Source organism: Vicugna pacos, chromosome 8, assembly GCF_048564905.1.
Source record: "Vicugna pacos chromosome 8, VicPac4, whole genome shotgun sequence".
Lineage (NCBI taxonomy): Eukaryota > Metazoa > Chordata > Mammalia > Artiodactyla > Camelidae > Vicugna > Vicugna pacos.
The window spans coordinates 49388293-49404276 of record NC_132994.1 but is presented as its reverse complement, the minus strand read 5'-3'; the positions used below and the strand labels follow the sequence as shown (position 1 = coordinate 49404276).

Sequence of the window (15984 nt, the reverse complement as noted above, 5' to 3'; positions counted from 1 at the left end):
GCTTTGGTATGAGACGAGATCGGGGATGTGTGTCCAGGGAAAAAAACAGTGACCTCTCAGTGTACTCTCAGTGGTGACGAAATTCTAAGAAATATTTTAACCATTGTTATTTTATGTCTCCATTGGATATTCTCCAAGCATCAACGTTCAATTTTAGGACAGTGCCAAGAGCTTGACAAGTAGCACATAATAGTCCAATCTAACCAAGAGGGAGAACCTAACAGGCTTGAAAATGGTGCCTTAGTTCTTTGAGAGCCAGACTTCTAAGTTGTCCTGCTTCATGAAAGTAACAGTTCACCAAACTGCCTAAAACTAATTACTCATAATAAGCAAGTCTGACTTTTATGAACAACAACAAAAAAGCAGTGAAGACTACGTTAGTCAACAAAAGTAACCTGTTATTTAAACTTGATCTTTGGCAGTAGGATCCCAACAATCTCTCAATTTGCAGTTTGAGATCTGGCCTATGATTTACTTATTTAGGTTCAATGATATAAAAATTCAGTGGTGTTATTATCCCTGAATGTTCTAGTTTCCCCTTTTTTTGAAAAATGTATAAGCAACTCTTCATCTATTTTCAGATAAATCACTGAGTCTTAGATGATTTTCAAGGATACATAATTTTCAAGGATAGTACTTTTACCATGTAATCATAGATATTTGTGTTTAAGGGAACTAAAGTGTCATTTGGTCTAATTCTCTCCTTCACACGTGAGGAGAAGGAGGTGAGAAGAGATAAACCCACAGCCAGCTGGTGACGGAACCAAGTACGGAACCTAGAATCACTGATGAATGTTACTGGTTGTTCAAGGTCTCTCACGTCCAGCTGGTGGTGGAAGGAGCGGAACCTGGAATCCCTGATGAACGTTGTTAAGTGCCTGCTGTACACATTTTATTTTCCAGGCATTTTAAAGAGTACTATTGCAACAATCTAATACTGAAGGTCTACAAAGTGTAGTATGTATACTGTAGTGTTTATGTATGAATGGGTAGAGTGTTTTCATTCCATCTTCATGAAGGATGAAAAAGGAATGTTTTTCACGTGAACTCTAACTGTGGAGATGCTAAAGGTATGGGAACTCATAAGCCAGGTGCGTGGCACGCCCCCCCCCCCTTCTTGGAGAGCCAGTGGTTAATTTTGGATAGTTTGGTGGTTTCCTATGCTTGTGAAAATTCAATGACTAATACCTTAAGCTGTATTTAATGGATTGATCACCCAGTGATGTAAGTTCTAGTGGTGATATTTGACCTCTTGCCCCCTCTGCAGCTCATGGGGGTCATTTAACCTTTATGGGCCGTCAGAAAGCAAAAGCAATAGTCCTTTCCACTTTCACTTGTCAGAAGACATTGCATTTGCCACAGATTTATTACTTTCCCATCTACTACTGGACCACTGACCGACTGCAACAGATGTGAGAAGCCTTGGCCGCATCTGCTGTCTTCATTCTCTCCCACTTTTCTCACCATTGCACTTTTCTCAGCATTTAGCCAGGAAAGAGTCAGAGGCAAACGCTTGATGTACTAGGTCAAGTGCCTGACCCCAATGACACTAACCAGGGTTTCTTCAATGGATCTGTTTTACACTTTTAGCAGAAGTAAGAGCTGCCATTTAAAGTGATCTCTGGCCACTTACTGGTCAGTCCTTGCATGAGATAGGACAGTTGCTCCTCCATTTGTGAGCAGTCATGTGCTGAGCTGGGTGGAGTAGGGTGGGGTGAGGTGAGAGTTGGTCTGGACTTGAGAGCTATTTGATTGGCTGCACAGGAAGGCGAGGGACAGAGAGGGAGGGGAATTGATTACCTGTGTCCAAGGAACACATCCAAGGAACAAGGGGTGGGGAGAAGCAGTTAAGTCACTGTTGCTTATTCTTCCTGAAACACTTTCTTATATCTCTTATGGCTTGGAGCCAAGGCTGTTTCCTTGGTGATAGATTTGTTTATACAAAGTAGGACAAAGAGCAAGTGGCTGTGCTAAAAGAGATGCTCCAGAGGGAAATGCCCGTCTTTTTGGATGTCTGTGTAAATACTTGTATGGATTTTGTAGATTTTAACGCCAGATAGATAGTGGAAGACCGAAGTTGCTCCAGCAGGCATTCTTATTGTCAGTAGTGGAAACGGAGTTCCAGGGGCACATAGCTGGTTAGCGTTGGACTGAACTAACCTTTCCTATTGCCACTCAGCATCTTAATTAAAGGGTATATTTATGGTGTCAGCCACCTGAGTGAGCTGAAGGTGCCTTGCCTGGCACGCAAATCCCCCTCTCCTACCTTGCTGTAGACTTATCCAGTTACTTAACCAGTCTGTGCCTCTGTTTCTCAACTGAAAAATCAGTAGGAGAGTAAATGCAAAAACACCTGTGTGAATGTTTAAAGGAGCTCCTGGCTGCTGGTGATTGCTCAGTAAGTACAAGCTACTGGTATCATTACTGTTATTCCCTCTTGACTATTTGACTTTCTTACTAGCAATTTTGTCAACATTTAAAAAATGAAAAGTAGAAGTGACACCTTATAAAAGAAAACCTTGTGAATTATTTATAGATTCAGTTGGCCACTTGTAACACGTGAAAATGAGCTGATGTCATAAACAAAAGGGATTCACAGTTTAGCTCTTAGGCAGTGCCTCTGTTGAAAACCAAATATACACATACACACTCTCACACATGCACAATATATATTTTAAGAAAAAATATATTCATTTAAACATGTTACAGAAAAATGTCAATATAATTTTTGTAATTTCCTGGAACTATAAAATTTAAAAACTTAGATATTATGTTCATGTCCTCTACTCCCTTGATTTACAAGGAAGGAAGGAAGCCAGAGAGTCAGTGCCTCATTCAAGATTACATAGTTAATGTGGAGTCAGGCAGGCAGACTTGGCCTCTCTTTAAGTCACAGACGTGTGTTACAGATCTTCGTGTGCAACACCTGCCTAGCTAACGTGTCACACTAGTTTGCTTCAATATTGGATGGTTGTAACAATGAGAATTTTACAGAACACTTTTCATGTAGATAAAAATAGTTAATTGAAATCTTTAGACAGTTTATAAAATACTTCAACAAGGTATTTTTCCTTAATGATGGAGAGATTAAAAGCTTGAGGTGGAATTGGGAAGAAGTTAAAAAGACGTCAGTGACTAACATCTTATTCAAAGAGGTGTGTGTGTGTGTGTGTGTGTGTGTGTGTGTGTTACTCTGTGGGTCTAGAGATAAAATGAAATGGGAGCCAGTATCTTTGACACCTTCCCCTATTTTGTCATTCAGTTGAGTGGCTTTGGAAGAATATCCACTTTCCTTTTCCACATTTTGATTGTGTTTAAAATAGAGCATAAAGTAACTTCAAAGGGTAGAAATTTTCAAGGCTGGTGAAGTACATTCGTACAGTAACAAGTACCTGCAGGTGTGAAATAGGTTGGTATCTGGATTTTGACTGTTGTCTTCGGATACCATTAAAAAGAGTCAAAGATAACGTTGAAAAGAGTCAGCTGATGGTACCTGAATGTTAAAGAAGCAAATAGTAAAAATAAGTTCATGGGAAGAATGGAAACAATCTATTCTGGTTGTTTAAAATGTTTAACACCTAAAAGTGGGTTTACTGCCTAAATGGTTGAGGGCTGAGGAATTGTAAGCAGAGAGTGCATGAGCTTAGACAGTGTGCGACTCACTGCTGACAAGTTACCAATAGTTAAGTCATGCAAAGCACACTTTAGAAATTTAAGAAAGAATTTCAGATTAAATATTGTGATTTTAGTTACTCTGTTCTTTCTGTGTAGTCATAAAATGAAAAGGAAAACCACTTGTAAAATAAACCTGGTTTGAAACCCAAATGCTGTAAAACTTAAAAAGCTTCATTTGGGACATTTATTTGACGGCTCCATATAAGATTTTTTTGGCAGAGCTGTGTTGTCCTGGAAATCAAACGAGATGGTTGTTGACTGAAAAAAACTTGAACTGAACAAGGAAAATAGGAACTGGATATTTGCATTAAATTTCCATGTAGTATGAAAATATATTGCAAATAAAAAATTTCCATTTTTAAGTACCAAATGAATGACAATACAAAGCAGAGTGGAGTTATCCTTCTAACATTTATCCAAAAGCATGTTTCTAAAGAAAATATTTTTTTACTGATTTTTTTTTGAAAGGTATGTAAATATTATCAAATTATTCACCAGGCAGGAAGGGAGAGACCAGAGTTGCAGCCTTGTCTGCAAACAGCCAGTTCTATGACCAGAGACTGTTTCTTTGCTTCTCTAAATCTCAGTTCCTTCATCTGAAAAATAAAATGACTTGGCTAGGTCGTCTAAAGATTTCTTGTATTTCTGCAAATCTGTCATTATTAATAATTTGAGAATTCATAGGTCAATATGGGCCAAGAGCTTGAAAGCTTTGTTGAGGATATAACAGGAACTAGATTTTGAAAGAAAGAAAAAACCTGGTTTTTCAGAAAGGAGGCATTCCACTTGGACATACAGCATGAACAGGGATGTTATTTGAAGGGGCATCGTCATAACTTATTGCCCTTATTATTATTAGAACAAAGTCATTTATAGGTGGATTGAATCAGGGATTGATTCAGCAGATTTGGAGCAGCCATTGAAAGAAATTTTTAAGCAGCTAGAAGGAATGACATTGAATGGAATTACAGCGTAGGTGATGAACATGCCGTATCACAGGTCTGCTTAGATATGGAATTTAACATACTTACACTTCTGTGCACTAAGGATTAAGGAAAAAGCCGACAGTAGAGCCTTACACCAAGGCTTACCAGACGTATGCTGGGTAATGCTGAGGGAGAGGTGTTGAAAGAGTGCTGGATGCTGAGAGGGTGAGATGTGGGACTGACATGATGGGTTGGTTGGGAACCAGAAGGTCCCAAAGACAGTAAAGAGGATGGCTGTGGTCCAGGAAGGGGAACGGTGGCTGTGCTCCTTGTGATTTGAGATAATAAGGCTCAGGCTGTGACCATGGTAATGAGACTTGATGTGCAGTGGGGACAAGTCACATACACAATTAGGGAAGAATGTGAGAGTTGTGGGGTCAGAGTGGCACAGATGTTTCAACTCTTAAGTGTGATGACTGCAGAGTGCAGGGGTGAAAAGTCTGAGCCAGGGGTAGGAGAGAGGGGAGGGGAGTTTTTGTGTAAGCGTGTGTGTGGTGATTATGAATCTTTTTTCGGGAACCAGCTGTGTCATTGTCAGTTACCTGCTGGGAGTATAATCTCTTAACCTCGCAGGGCGTCTGTGCTCTCAAAGCCGAAATGAGGGGGAACAGTTGAGCTGTATCATCAGTGCTACTCATCAGGGGCAGTATTGCCCTCTAAAGGGCATCCTGAAAATGTGGGGGTGTTTTATGTTGTCTCATTGTTTGTAGGGCAGGTTCCAGTTGTGTTATACATTCTGTAGTTTCACGACAGTCCTGCCAAGCAGAATTATCTGGTGTCCTTCATAATGACCCAGTTGGCATTGCTGAAGGATACCATATAAAAAAGTCTCATCTCTGTTTACCTTAACTCAAGTTTTTAATTCCATGTACTGTATGTCCCTTTGTCCTCTTATTTTCTGTTTTTCTTATGAGGAATGTTTCCCGATCGTGTTTTTCTCCAAATCTAAACTCACTCATTTATAAGTAGAAACAACAAGTAGAAATATGCAGTTGAATACACCTTACGTCTTTTAGTGTCTAAGCATTAGTTCACTTATTGAAATAAATAATATTTTAAATTAGTTTCCTCTATTTCTCATTATGATAAAGGGCATGGGCACATACACATGTCTTAAAATTATGTAGAGATGAATGATCACAATTTCACTTCAGTATGGCAAAGGTGGAGATGCTAAAATATGTTTATGTTAAGGACAAGTCTGTTAAGGTTGAGAACCGTGTCACTAGATGATCCCCAAGGTTTCTGACTCCTGACATCTCTCAAATACTACAGCTGCATTTGAAGAGGCAGGTTTTCTCTACTGGGAAGTGTTAAAAACTGACAGCATCAGATTGGGAATCAGGTGGAAATCAGTCACTTCTTGTGAATCCAGGAGGATCTGAAAAGGTCGCGATCTTTCTGGAGGAAAGGCAGGTGCCGGGACCTTGGGGATGCAGGCAGATGGGATGAAGTGAAGGAGGATGCATCGGTTCAGCCCACAGAGGAAGGGAGGGGAGCACTGAGGGGAGGGCGCTAACAATTAGAAATGATGACTTCACACTCCTTTTTTTTTTAGCTGCATCTAGATGATCCTCCTATTTGGTTGAAAGTAGGTGGTATAAGAGATTTTCCAAATTATGTAGCTGCCCACCAATGTGTCCCTTTCTTCTGGAAGTTTATTTTGGTTCTGAATTCTGACATGGTGCCGACATCCATCCGTAGTGTGAAGGTCTCCTACCAGAATGTGAGAAAAAAGTCACGCGTGATATGCAGTCTTCCTTTTTATTTCAACAGGCACACTGTTGCCACTTGAGTTTTTAATTGGATGATTTTTCTATCTTCCGCTTGTAGGCTGATATAATATATTAAAGAATATTTAAAATATTAAAACTGCAGTGATTATAAATACCTGCCAGGTGAGAAAGTATGAATGTCAAAATAATGAGACATTCTTTATAATATAACGTGGGATTTCTTGGGTTTACTCCCTTTTTTTCATTTAAAGTTGGTTTTCGACCAGAGAAAGTTTGAACTTGACATCCAACACGAATTCTCATAGGAAAGTAAATAAAATTCTGAGGAGATATTTTGGAGTCAGACTTAAGGGGATTTTTAATAAAAACTGTCCTTGTTTCAGTCTAGAAAAAGTTGCTTTATTATAAGCATTATTACTTGAGGAAAAAAATTAGATACAGCTTGAAAGGATGAATAGATGGATGAAAAATCAAGTGAAAAATGAAACAATTATTAATGTAACTTTTATTTGTGGTGTGTAATGGGGATTGAAGATTCAAAATTGTGGTCAGATGTTAAATGCACTTGGCATAACTTTTATAATATTTGTTCACTCTAGAACATTTAGTTAATATTGACAAGCACAGATTTTAAAAAAACCAATAAATTGCCTACAAAACCAGTGTCTGAAGTTAGTGACATTAACATTTTGGTGCACGTCATTTTAGTCATTTTTCTCTGTTGCTCTTTAAAAAGTGCCCGTTAAAAAGTGAAGCCCAGTGGATGGAGCCCTGAGTTCCTGGAGAAGAGGAAGTATCCGACCCTGCTCTCCAGGAACCCACAGCTTCTGTGACAGCCCCTCGTGTGATTGCTTTATTCCTCTGGGCTTGAGACACTTGCCCTGTTGTTGTTTGTGGAATCATGGTCCTCGTTTATTGAGTATCTACTGTGTAGTATTTGGCGCTTTATGTAAATTATTTCCAACCCTTATAATAGCCCTGCAGGTAGGTATTGTTACTTCATTTTGCAGATAAGGGAAGGGATGTTCAAAGGGGTTAGGTGGCTCAAAGAGGTTAGACTCCACGTGCAGTGAGTCCCAGAGTTTCAGATCCCAAAGCCTGCATTTGTCCTTGTAGCACCAGACTCACAGGACGGGCACCCCATCAGAATGAGGGATTGTATCATTGGCCAATAGGCGTTAGGGAAGGTTGGGAGGGTGTGAGAACCGGTGGGGACTAGGCTGATGAGGCTCTTGGGGCAGAAAGGGTGCCTAGGTCGAGGTGGGCGTGGCAAGCCGGTGTCCTTGGATGGGTTGAGTCCTTGATGAGAGAAGTGGGAGGTGGGCCTGAGGCCAGATGGGGGAAACAGCTGGGGCAGAGCCCAGAGGGTCTTGACTGGCAGACTGCAGGGCCTGACAACCTAGAGAACCAGGCTGCTCCTGTATGCCGACTGATTTTATGGTTTACAGAGAGATTTAAAAGAGACTTTGGAGATGACGAGAGCTATTGAATTCATAGAATGTTTTTGGCACATTTGTTGGTGAAATTTGGATAAACTGATGCTTGGGGACGAATGGTTACAGATGCTGCTCCGTTTATCCTGCACGCGTGCTCCCCATTTCAGTGATAGCCTTCTTCAACAAAAAGGTTGTTCTGATATAAACGATGGCTGAAAACAGTGGTTTGACATCCTGTCCTGGCTTAGGAAGCATAATTCTGTCTCTAGTGAAAGACTATTTGAATGAGGAAGAGTACATGTAACCAAGACCAGATAAGCTTGTTGCATGGTGATAACTCCAAAAGGAAGGAAGGTATGACAAAGGAACTTAAAATATCTGTGGTATCTGTAAGTTGCAGACTTGCTCCAATTCCCAAGGGGCATTTGAAGTACAGAGAAGAGAGGTGGGCTCTGTTCTGAGCCTCTTTCCTCGTATTTCATTTTTACTTCTTTTTTACTGCTTTTCCATTGTCCCATTGTTCTATTGTCTCACCAACCCCTCTCCCTTCTAGTTCCCCACTCTTTCACACATGCACGTTTCTGAATGCCTGCTCGCCGGCCTCCTCTTGGCCAAGAGCCCAGGCAGGCGTTATCAGCCTCCCCCCACTTGGCCAGGAGCCTGCCGGGAGCCACTGAGCGTCTTGTCCGTTTCTCTTTGCCCTTCACAGTTGCATTGCTTTCTGCTTGGCAGCTCCTGACCTGGGGATAATAGCCAGTACTGTGCTAGACACTCTGGATCTCAATAAATGTTTCCTGGAGGAGTTCATTACTCATTGGGAGGAGAGAACCCTTCATGGGAGGGCTTCCTCTTTAGGTAGCCGTGGATCCGAAAAATACATATATCTTTTTTCTTTTTCTGTACACCTGGTTGATGCCTGACTCAATATTGTAGGCTTATAATGATTTTAAATTTACAAGTGCTCTGTGCAGAAAGCTTTTATTAAAAACTCAGGGAACTTTTGGCTTATGGGCCAAATAGGGATGTAGTTCAATTCTGTCTATCCCTGAACAGTATTAAGAGGTGTCACAGTTCTGAAAATGTCACCATGAGTTTTGAAAACGTTGAGAATAGTGCCTGCAAGATGAGGATTTTATTCTATGGGGGAAAAACAGGAAAAAAACTGCTTTATTTTTCTTGATAAAATTGGGGCAGTGTAGGATTCCGCACTTTTCAGAGTAGGAAGATGCTGCTGTTGTTGTTGTTTTAATCTGAAAATAGGAAGTAAACAGCATTTTATAAAATGATTATTTTAATTTGTAAGGGCTCCAATATTTTATGAAATTTGTTGACACTGGTTACCCGCTGCCTTTTGGGGGAGCCTGGGGGAGGTAATTAGGTTTGTTTGTTTGTTTGCTTGTTTATGTATTTATTTATTTATTTATGAATAGAGGTCCTGGGGACTGAACCCAGGACCTTGTGCATGCTAAGTGTGCTCTCTACCACTGAGCTACACCCTCGCCTCTGCTACTTTCCCCATTCTATGTGGGAGTTTGAATCTACTGTTCTTGACAAAGTATTATTTGTAGATGAATTAGATATTTGACCCTCAATATAAGAACTGTGCTTCATCCCAGATTAAAAATAAAGAAGGTGTTAAACATTGGCAAAGAACAGAAAATAGGCTTCTAACAGGTAAAGAAGAAAAGAATGGCATTCCCTGCCGACAAAGAATTATAACCTCATTTGTGGGTTGAGATATACACATGTGAAATGTTTCGTGAACTAGGCAGTGTTATTTATGACCGTATATACATTTGTTTTTCATCTCTACCCTGTGTATTTCCCCAAAGGATTTGTGTCTGTTTGTATATGAGTGCGCATAGCCTGGGTGTAAATCAATTTATAATGAGGTGCCTTGTAAGAGAATTAGCAGGAGAAGGGAGGAAGCAAGCCCTCAAGTCAGGTTGGAAGGCTTCCCAGAGCAGGGAGCCTCCAGGACGGGGCTGCACTGCATGGAGAGGGCTGGGGTCCTTCTTGGTGAGGTCAGAAGTGTGAGCAAACTAGCAGATGCTCCAAAGGGTATGTATGCAGGTGACCCCTGAACAACACGGGTTTGAATCGTGGGAATCCACTTATACGTGGATTTTTTTCAACACTTCTTGGTCTGAGTTTGGTTGAATCCAAAGAAACAGAACTATGGATATGGAGGAACTGCAGATACAGAGGGCTGGCCATAAGTTACACATAGATTTTTGATGGCACAAAGGATCAGAGGGTCAGCACCCCTAACCCCTGCTGCCGTTCAAGGGTCAACTGTGTCGAAATTGTGGTATGGTTGGATACCTGTCATTCTTTTGGCTGCTGGGCATCTGAGGTCATACCCTTATCTGGTTTGGAGAATTCCTTACTTTCTGAGTAAAAGAATAAAATTCTCTTCTGCTTAGAGTTGATGTCTGTATCTTGCAATCAGAAGCCCTAATAGAGATGCATATACCTCATTGGGCACTTTCTTTTGTGCCAAGAAAGCTTGATGTGTTTTATGCATATAGGCTCATTCAAGTGTCAACACAACTCTGAAAGGAGATAATGTTGCTTCCCAATTTACCTCTGAAAAACTTGAAATTCAGAGAGGCTAAGTAACTTGACTAAGGTCACACAGGCAGCAAGCAGAGAGCTGGGATGTGATCCAGGCTTTTTTGACACAGAGACTGTGATCTTAACCTCTGTGTACCACCTCCCACACTCTGAGGAGAACAGATCATAACCATTCACTACCTGTATGTATTTTGGAGTACTTTGTTATGAAAGGATTTTTCTCAAAACACAGTTGAGGAAGGATTTGGCTGTTTTACTTGAGTATCGAAAATAGGATTTGACAGGTGTAGCTGTCATTGGATAGAACATGAAATGGGAAGTGAGTTTTCTTATTCTTGATCTGCTTTGCTTTGAGATGTTTGGTACTGATACCAAGGCACTCAGGAGCTCCTAAAGACCACACTTATTTGGAAGAGGGACAGTTGGGAGGGAGGAAATGGGGAGGAAAGAAGCTGCCACGACAACTCTGTCAGGAGTTCTGTTTGTCACATTATGAAACTTTTACAACTCCTGGGGATTTTGCCTGGAACAACCTATATCCAGATATCCCCTCCTCCCCACTTCTTTCAGGTCTCTGTTCAAGTGTCAATTAAGAGAGGGCTTCTCTTCCCGTCTCTAATAACCTAACCTCCCCTCCTTCATCCTCTTAACCGGCTTGATTTATTTTCATAGCACTTCTTCATCATCTAACAGATTATACATACCTTTCTTTTCGCTCTCCAAACCACTAGAACGTGAGCTTCATGAGAGCAGGGTCTTTATTTTGCTCACTGCCAAATTCCCAGCATATAGAAGGTACCTGATACATGGTAGGTGTTCAGTAAATGAATGTGAGGAAACAGAGTCTCTGAAAGTTTTATGCAACTTGCCTAATCACATGGAAAATGTTGGAACCACGTATCAAATTCTAGTCTATGTGACTCCTAAAGTCCCTCATGTTCCCCCCTTTGCTAGTGACACTCAGAAGATTCCTATATTCGTGCATGACTGAGGTAAGGGACATCTCATAGGATTTTTTAGTTAGCTTAAAAAAAATCATAGCAAAAAAAAAATGTAGCCAGCCAACTTTCCTGTTTTACAAATGAGGAAATGACCATCCATGATCCATAGAGATTAGGTGACATGATCAAAGTAATTTCACTGTTTACTGATGGAGAAAAGACCAGAGTCAAGATAGCCAATCTCCAGCTCAGTCCTATCTCCGTACAGCCTCCTGCATTTACTTTCTTCTTGATAAAATGAGCCCTGTTCTGGTGCAGAATATAGGTATCAGTCATTAGTGATGGGTGTGAAATAGTGGGCCGTGTTATTTTAATGCAGTAAAGCGGAGACTGCGAACCAGATGCTCACAGGGACCGGCAGATAGCATAACAGATGAGCAGGACTGATGGGAACTATGGTAGACTGGGAGTATATCCACTCTTCAGAGGGGCAGGGCCCACAGCACCTGCTGCCCATCCAGAGAAACATGTTACAAGAGAAAAAGGTGCTAAACCAATCTAAAAATGTTTGAAATACCCCATTGGACAGACAAAACATTTCTGCCAGCCAAGTCTAGCCTGCAGGCTCCCAGTTGGTGTCTGCTGAAGTTTTAGTGTTAATAGCTCTTTTCTTTACAAAGGAGTAGGTTTCAGTAAGTGTGGGTCTGTTGGAGAAGATGTGAAGTGGTATCACTGTGGATAATTGTTCTTTCGACTAGCCAAAGGGCCAGTGGGTTGGGCTGTCAAAGTTCACAGAGGGAAAATAATTATCAGTAAAAGAGTATTCATTGCCCGTCTTTATTACCCTGGTGATAACGTTGAAGAGTAATGTGTTTTCTCTGTCATAATACCATCTGTCCTAAAGGAAGGTACGCGGTTATGCTATTTGCTGACAGAGAGTCAGGAAATCTTAGCGGTTTGGCATGGCCATGAACTAGTACCTGTATGTCACCGGGCAAACCACTCAGTTTTTCTGCTCTGTCATATTCATGATTGAATGATTAAGGGCCACACTTTACAAGGCCTAGGAAACAAAGGATGCAGAGGATTTCATGCAGGACTTGAATCGGGTTCTTTATCTTTGTCTCCAAAACAAACAAGCAACAGCAAACAACAATAACAGCAACAAAAACCAGCCTTGGAGACGAGAGACAGGGCTTGGATGGTTTGTATTTCTCACTTACGGCTTTGAACACGTTGATGATAGCAGTGGATTTGCTGTGGCTCCTCTCACTTGCCGGTCGTAAAGCTCAGCTGAGTTGAGAATAATTTGACTTAGTGATCTCTGGGGTCATCCCAGCTCTACGCTCCATCGTAACTTGGATTCCCCTTTCACGATAGAAGATTTCTAAGGCTTCTGTCCTGCAGAGCATGGGTTCTGGGGCCACATGGCCTGCGTTGCATTCTGCCTTTCCTGGTCATTTTGATTTTTTTCACTACACCTCAGCTTCTTCATCTTTAAAGTGGGGATAAAGTATCTACCTTGTAGTCTTGCTGTTGTGATTATTGTTCCTGGCAAATTATCAAATGCCCATTTTATTCTTATAACAGAGCAACCGCGGTTGATTGGTATCCATTAATAAGGCGCAGAGGTAGAGAGGAATGAATCTTGTGTAAGGTGGGGTGTGAGCTGTAGGTCCTGTGTTAACCAAAAAGTGAACTTTTGGATCTGTGGCTGGGTGCACGTGCCTGTGATCCTTTGCACAGGAAGCATTCCTGCAATGTGGATTTGGAATCCATCTCAGAAGAGACTATCTGATGCAGTGGAAGGAAGAGTTTATCACATGAGAAGATGTTTTAGTAGCTTTCACGTGCTCGCCTGGAGGGCACCTGCGCTGAGAGGACAAAGTCACCTCTCCAGATCCACGCTAGAGCGGAATTTCAGGCAAGAGGATGGCAATAGAAGAACTGCCTCCACTTCAAAAGGAGAGTGTGGGTTTACACTGAGTATTGTTCCGAGGAGTCAAGAAGCAAGCATCGCGCCCCGATGGCCCTTCATCCTGGGCTGCCGCGGCTCCTGCTAGAGCAGCCCGTCCCTGCCGGCGGTGCGTTCCTCTTCTGCCGTGTTTGTATTCACGGGCACTGTCCCCCACATAAGAGCCCGGCTTGCCATTCGCGGCCTTGCTTCTGGGACCTGCAGTAAAACCGAATTAAAAAATAGATGTGAGGCTTTGACATGGAGTGGTAGTTATGCACGCTGGTTTTTAATCACCAGGCAGCAGACGGCCGGCCGCCTCAGGGAGCCACAGCCTGCACCAGGCCTGGGGGGGCTCTCTTGGTTGCAGGCCTGGGCGTGCTGGTTGTGTTGGTGGCAACACCAGGCAGCCACGTCAGCGTCGTCACCTGGGAAACAGAGGACACAGAAGACCGCTGGGTGGACTTGACACCGGCTCTGAACAGCTGTTGGAGTCTGAGCAAAACTTCAGGAAAGTTGTTGGCTGGGTAAGCGGGTGGGATGAGGCGGTCGGGATGGGCTGAGGGTGGGGAAGGGAAAGGAACATTCTTCACGTTGTCAGGGAGTGTTTGGAAGCAACAGAGGAACCTCCGCTTCCCACGTAGCCAGTCACAGCTGGAAATCTCAGATGGGAGTCTCTTGTTCTCAGGCCTCCTCATTCCACAGCTGAGGAGACATGCAGAGGTGATGCCCAGCTGGTGGGAAGCCGGCCTAGATCCCAGGCCTTCTGACTCTGTCCCAGGTCCTGGTGACCTCTGCCCCAGCAGGCAGTGACCCCAAAGCGTCCAGTTAATTCTGCCTCGACTCATATCAGATTTATTTTTCGACAGATTCGTTGTTCATCGTCCTTGAATATTAAGGAATGTTTATATGAGTTTATCTTAATTATAAATGGAAATTCTTTATAGCTTTAATGTGTATTCACCATTGTGGTTCTTTCATTGTTTTTAAAGGTTTTGTTTCCTTATTCTCTTCCTCCTTTTCTTCTTGAAGGGCCTGTTTTTATTTAAGGTACTTAACAAGAGAGAACTGTTGTTTACCTTTATGACAATTCTTTCTTTTAATTCCGAACGTACAACCCCCTCGTCACCACACAGACTCTTTTATTGTGTTTAAAGTGCTTTGTTTTCTGTGAGTAAGCTCTCTTTCACTTCCGTAGTCCTAACTCTCATATACATGCTGATGACTTCTGAAATGAGCCTCCGTCCAGTCAGTACCTCTTTCAGGAGCTCCTAATCCAGATTTTCAGATACTTCAGCAGTTCTTCTCAAATTTGAATGTGCACAGGAGTCACCCGGGAACCTTGGTAAAATGCATGCTGGGATTTAGCAAGTCTGGGGTGGGGTCTGAGATTCTGCCTTTCTGACAAGCTTTATGCTGGTGCTGTTAGTCCTGGAAACACACTTTATACCCAAAGAGTCATTGATTAAGGCACAGAGGTAAAGACAAAGGACTCTTGTATGAGGTGGGCGTGAGCCGAGTGTAGCCATACATTGTCACTCAGGGGTCTCTAACATCTTCCAAACTGAACATCTTCCAAACTGAACGCATCACATTCCCTGTCCAACCTGGTGTTTGGTCCATATTTCCTCTCTTCGTTAATGATTGCCATCTGCTTGCCTGTCGAAGAATAAGCTGTGGAACCACCTTGGTTTCTTCTGTGTCCTCCATCCACTTTACCTTGCTGGTCACCAAGATCATTGAAGCCTGCTTGAGGAAAGCTTCTTGAATTTGTCCTCACTTCTGTTTCTATCTGTGCCCTCTGGATTCAGATCCTTATCATCTCCAGAGCATCCTAGCTCCAGGCTATCTCAGTATTTATTCTTCCTAAAGGCATATTTCTTAAACACTAATTCATAGTGACATCTGCTTGTTTGAAAATCTTCCCCTGTCACATTCCAAGTGTCTCAATATGACAAACAAGGTCCAACACAATTTGGCTATAGTCCTTTTTATCCCAATGCCTAACGCCACCCACCCCCTGCCCCAAGTTGGTCACATTTCCCTTGAAGTCAATGCAGTTGGTCTGCACCAATCCACTCACAGTTCCCCAAGCTCACTGTGTACCTTTGTTTCTGTATTTTAGCTCCTTGAATCCGTTCTCATCCTATTCTACCTAGCAGAATCCTACTCAGCCTTCAAGCTCCAGGTTGTATCACTCTTCTATGAAATCTTTACCAAGTCTCCTCCTTCGAGCTTGTGACTTTTCTAATCTGCATATCCACAGCAGTTACCACTTGCAATATTGTTTTGGAGTTCATTGCACATGTCTTTGCTCCCTGATAAGTTCTAGGTGTACCTTGTCTGAAATACAGCTGCATTTCATAGTGTAGCGTAGTGTGGAATAAAGTAGGTTTTCCCTAAATGCTTGCCAAATCGCCAAAACAGCAAATACTCTTTAGACAGACAGACAATAACATTTTGCAGATTTGAAGTGGAAGGGAATGACGTCATTTGTATATGTTGAGCAATGTGAGGAGAACCTGCCTACTACCTCATTCATTCTGCAGCCCTGCTGGCAATACAGTAGCCCCCCAGCCATCTGTGGCAACCACACTGAGCTGCAGTACAAGCGTAAGCTGCAGGATTTTGAAGACTTAAGAATGAAAAAAAAGCAAAAGATCTCATTAACAATTTTTA

The 15984-nt window shown here is 42.1% G+C and overlaps 1 protein-coding gene across 1 annotated transcript in view; it reads left to right on the top strand.

Moving 5' to 3' along the window:
* Window positions 1-15984, top strand: part of ARHGAP18 (Rho GTPase activating protein 18) — a 118685-nt gene that overhangs the window by 28398 nt on the left and 74303 nt on the right. The window lies entirely within an intron of this gene.